This window comes from Cucumis melo, chromosome 9, assembly GCF_025177605.1.
Source record: "Cucumis melo cultivar AY chromosome 9, USDA_Cmelo_AY_1.0, whole genome shotgun sequence".
Taxonomy (NCBI): Eukaryota; Viridiplantae; Streptophyta; class Magnoliopsida; order Cucurbitales; family Cucurbitaceae; genus Cucumis; species Cucumis melo.
The window spans coordinates 8,137,104-8,142,757 of record NC_066865.1 but is presented as its reverse complement, the minus strand read 5'-3'; the positions used below and the strand labels follow the sequence as shown (position 1 = coordinate 8,142,757).

The following is a 5,654-nucleotide window of genomic DNA, read 5'->3' as shown; positions in this document are numbered from 1 at the left end:
CTAAAACTTTATTAAACTTCAATTCATTAGTATGATTTATGCATGTTTGTTCTTTTGAAGAAAAAAAAGCTAAATTATTGTATAAAAAAAATTAAGTAAAAAGATTCAGATTTCAACAAAAAAAAAATTATGAGAAAAGTTGAAACAAAATTGAGGAAAAAAAAAACTTAAACGAGCACAAGTTTGAAATTCAAATCGACGTTCTAATCCAATAATAAAAACGACTCATTGGTTGGTTAGAATCACTATTTTATAAAATTAATTAGTTCTTGTTGGTTCTTGGTTGACTCTAAAACCAAGAAAATCGAACCAACTATGACACCCCTACCTCAAATTACGAAAAATTGCTGGTCGGATTACATTAACTATATATGACCCATTATTATACTAAATGTTACAGAACCTCGCTCCCATTTTTCAAAAGCAGTCTAACACAAAATCATATCAATATTTAGAAAAATTTATCGGTATTAGATTAATAGACTTCTATCACTACAAGAAATTTGGCCTTTAATGTCGGTTTAAAACCGACATTAAAGGCCTTTAATGTCGCTTGGCGACCGACATCTTTGCGAGCGTTATTAAAGGGCTTTAATGTCGGTTGGGCTTCAATGTCGGTTTATAACCGACATTAAAGACATCTTTAATGTCGGTTATAAACCGACATTAAAGCCCTTCAATGTCGGTTATAAACCGACATCTTTGAAGGTGTTATTGAAGGCCTTTAATGTCGGTTCATCTTTAATGTCGGTGGATAACCGACATTAAATATGCCTTTAATGTCACTTATGATACATCTTTAATGTCGTTTTTCCACCGACATTAAAGATGTCTTTAATTTTTTTTTAACCGACATTAAAGCTGTCTTTAATGTCGTTTTTTCAAATTTATTTTTATTAAATCCTTGCATTATTGTTTATTTTGTATGACACCAAATAGTTAAAAACGAAATCTTTTACTTGTACATATACAAAATGAAATCTTAATAATGTGACATTTATATACAACTTGGATCCAAACACAGAAATTATGAAGCTTAATTATTACACTGATCATCCTTTGGAAAAAAAGAAAGAAAGAAAAGTAGAACGCTTCACAAATGACCAACTTCAAGATCTTGTCACAAAGATGAGGGTCTGGCTAATTGTACTCACTTGCAACCATTTCTTCTATTGCAGTCATTTGTTTAGTGATAACTCCCTGTAAAAGACATGAAGATGGATGGTTGAATTGATAAGTAACAATGTTATGACCTAGTTGCTAGTAGAAATATCAAAATATCAAAATATCAGAACAAACAATCTCTCTTCTCATTAACATCTCGTCGATGTGGACCTGCCATTTCTCAAAACAACCCCATATAAATGGTCACAACAAAGCAAGGAATCTTTTCATGAACATGTAAAGCATAAAAGAAAACATATTGTTACGATAATAATAGGATTATTCTTTCCGCAAACAGATGATCCCAACAAGAAGAAAAATATCCAATAACTCGGAAGAAAAATAAAAAACAACAATATCAAGCTAGGACCGATTGCAAGAAAGGAATTTAATAACCAAAACTCCTCAGGACACATTCTGGAGGGTCTCCCAAGGAGCCTATGCTCACCCAAAAAGTTCACAGGAAAGGGGGTCAGATTTAGAATTAGGAGTATAGCAAAGTTTACAAGATAAAGCATAAAATTTTCACTAGCAGGAGGAATTATACAGACCTCTTGAGAAAGTACAAGAAAATAGGTGAGGATCACTCTCAGCATCTCGACTGATTTTTTGGCTAGGATATTCAGATTTGCCTCCCAGCAAATTCCAAAATTGTTCAGATTCTAAGCCTTCCTTTTGTGATCTAGATTGCACATTGGGCTGCTGACAATTGAAACTCAAGTTAGAAAGCAATCAGAAAATGTAACGAGGTAAAACAATAAGTAAAATGTGAACCATTTGGTCAAAGAGCCAATTTAAAATGAATTCTGGCCAGTCTGGCTAAACAATACTTGAACTCACATGAGCGAGACTTCTCTTGCCAAAGTGAGATGTTTATAGCTAACCATAGAATGTCATATGGATGTGGAGAGATGCACCAAATTTATATAACCAGGTTTAATTCATACAGAACATATTTGTCAAGAATGTTAAGAAGCCAAACTCTGTGCGCAAGGTGAGAAAAAATTATCGCCCACGCCATGCTTAAAGTTATGTCAAGAGAGAAGACTTACACCATGCTAATGGAGGCAGTAATGGTGTAACCAATGCTAACACCAACCAGATTACCATACTGAGCCAACCCACAAAATTTAACATTGTTACCTCCTGCAGTATATACCCTCGGTCCAGCCACCCAACCGAGCTGCGTTATCGCCCACGCCAACGATAGAACCCCCGACCCTATCACTGCTGTTATTATATGCGCACTAAGCTCCAAACTAACATATCACTGATGTCCCTTCATTATACACACACATATATATATTAGTTTAGTAAAGTAGAATCCAAGTCAAACAAGGGAATTCTGTTAAGTAAGAAGAGATATTGAAAAATCCAAGTCAAGTTTTGGGGGTTCTTCTCGTTATGTTATTAAACTAAAATAAACCATCACACATACAATATAGATTTAAATTTGTCCATGACATTACTTGAGATCACATAGATAGATCATCAATTTTAATCTAGAAAAAATAGAACAAAACGAAAGAAAAATTAATTTAATTATTATTGGAAAGAAAAGTGATAATTAAAAAAATTAATTGGAAAGAAAAATGTATTTGAAAATTATTGTTTTCGTTTCAACTTAGAGAGTATTTGGAATGATGTTTTAAGGCTGGCCGGAAATGGAACCTGGTGGCCGACCACCGGAGGTGGCATTCGAACTTCCTAATATTAATAAAGATTACAATGTTTATTTACGCCAAATTCGGGAAAGAGTTTTAGGTGTGCCTTCTTATTTTTGCTGAAGTAACGGGTGAGACCCTTAAAGAGGTTGTTTATGAGCACAAGAGAGAGAGTATTACAAGTATCTTTATTAACTAATTTCCATTATCATCAAATTATTATAAAAAAGACAGTAATGAAAGATTCAATCAACCAAAAAACTTCACCTTAAGTATTTACATCAGAAGGTTACCCCAAAATATGGCAGATTATTGCTGTAGTCTGCATTTGAGCATTTCCCTTTCACCTAATGACATTCAAATGTAAAGGAAAAAAGGCTCAGACAAGAACAGAATCCATAGCAAGAGAAACACAGGCACCAAAATTCAGAAACGTCCTCCCCTCAAAGAAATTACGCTACTGTACTGATCATATATACATATATTATTAACTATGAATAGGCACACTTGAATCAAATAGCACTCAAAGGGAATAAGAGAACGAGAGAACCAAATATGTATCCCTTGCATAAAATACACAAGTCAAATGAAAGAAAATGAAGAAGAATACTCACAAACGATAGAAAATAACCAAGGCAATAATCCCACACTTATCTTAAGACCCCAAATTCCCCGTACAATTATTCAAAGGTTTCATAAAATCAAAGCTCAAACGGAGTGGACTATTCAAATCAGCTATTTTCAAACTTGCAAGGCAAAAGCTATAACCAAAAGCAGCCAAACCACCAGTAAAAGGCAAGGGTCACAAATAGGATAAGACTAAGCAGCAGCATTCCCTAAATTTCTAATTCAATCAAAGATTCACCAGTCATACAATACTAAAAAAAAGACCCCTTGAAGAATATTCGATTCGAAATACAATCAATACTAATCATACCAAAAGAAGAAAAGGGCGAGAAGAGAATGAGTAAATACCAAAAAGCTGTGAAGTTATAGAAGCCAACAGAAGTAGCCATGGAAGCAATAGACCCAGCAGCAAAAACACATTGCAAAATTCTCAACACAAACCCAGTCAATGTCCCTGGAGTTCCAGGAAAAGCCAACATATTTCCCCTTTAGACCAAATCAAAACACAATCACCAATCACAGATCCTAAATGCAACAACAAACCCCATTTCCTTATCCTCCTCCAATTCTCCATCCACAATCAACAGAATGCCCTCAAATCCCCGCCATTCTCCAAATCAAAACCCAGAAAACCTAATCAGCAAAACCCAAAGGGATCAACAGAATGAGAGGCCACAGATCCTTCAATCAACACAGTAAAAACAGAGTAGTGTGTTTGTTGGAGGGTTCTGGTATGTGGGTTTTGAACCGGTTACCAAACCTGGGTGTCATTGATCTTTAAGGAATCGAAATGGGAAGAAACAAAAGTAGAAAAAAAGTAAGAATGAGAAAAGAAAAAACTTGCAAAGACTCGGGTTCCGTATCTTCATCAAAAGTAATGAAGTATAAGAAAGCAGAAAACCAGCAAACAACGTTTATACTACATGATACAATAAATTCCAGTTCAGAAAAATTTCAACTCAGCTCCAAGTATGAGTTCAGATGTAGATTCATTTGATGAGTACGTTAAGGTCATTCATCAGGGAGCAAAGGAGTGAGATACAAATTTTTATCATGAACAAAAGTGAATAACAAACAACTGGTAAGGAAAAATGTTAATAACTTATACCTACAAAATTCTTGGAACCAAATCTTCTGCAACCGGAATATATAATTAAGGTCAAGATCTTTAAGGGTTGTCGTTCCATCGATTTCTGCCTCTGGTTTATCAGTTATACGGCCGTGGGAAGAACCTTTCAAGTCAAAACGCCTGTGGATTGTGTACTCAGAACAAAATAGATTTCCCATTATGACAAATCGCACCTGTAAATCAACAAAATCTGTGATCAACTGAAGGATCCATGGCAACCATTGTACTGCTTTAGTATCCTTGTATACCTTCTTTTGTGAAGTCCCAGTTAATCTCACACAATGAAGACCATAAAATTTGGTGACGAGGGTATTTTCAAAGGACCGAACGTGCTTATAGTAGGCTGGAAGCATCCTCAAGAGAACCTGCATGTATCTTGGCCTGTTCAGATTGGAATATATTCAACTCACAGATATGCATACATGTACCCGGAAATGTCGTCTGTGCGTGAACGTCTGGTGGTGGATTGTCAGCCGAAGCTTGTGCGTAACATCATCTGTGTGTGAAATTGGCGGCCGACGAGCTTGGGTGGAGGAAGGACAGGAAGAAGAATGGGAAAAAGAAAAGAAAGAACGTATGGGAGGGAAAGACTACCCTAGGGTTTTTGCTGAATTAAATTGGGGAAAAAAAGAGAGAGAAACCATTGACTTTTTACAATATTAAAAAAAAAAAAAAAAATGAGCTTTAATGTCACTTTTAAAAAAGGGAGAATGTTTAATGTCGGTTTAAAACCGACATTAAAGCTTCTGCTTTAATGTCGGTTTAAAACCGACATTAAACATCCGCTTTTTGAAAAGCGACATTAAAGTTCATTTTTCATTTTTTCCACCCGACATTAAAGCCCACATTTCTTCTAGTGTATCCATTATATAGTATATCACCGATAGACTTTTACTGTATTGTTGGTATGACCTTTAACAGATAGACTTCAATAAATGTATCTAAATTTTTTTCATATGTATAAACTGTTATATATTGTGTTATATTTACAAATAATTTACACCAATTATTATATTTGTAATTGTCCTTTCATTTAAAATACTAATTAAACTCTTATTAATCTAAATTAA

The 5,654-nt window shown here is 34.6% G+C and overlaps 1 long non-coding RNA gene across 1 annotated transcript; it reads right to left on the bottom strand.

Annotated features, from left to right (window-relative positions):
- Positions 1-939: 939 nt before the first annotated feature.
- Positions 940-5,236, bottom strand: LOC127150953 (uncharacterized). The gene is made up of 5 exons (XR_007823599.1): positions 4,833-5,236; positions 3,804-4,757; positions 2,217-2,443; positions 1,716-1,866; positions 940-1,200 (listed from the first exon to the last, which is right to left on the bottom strand). It is a non-coding gene; the product is annotated as an uncharacterized LOC127150953 (long non-coding RNA).
- Between the last annotated feature and the right edge of the window lie 418 nt (positions 5,237-5,654).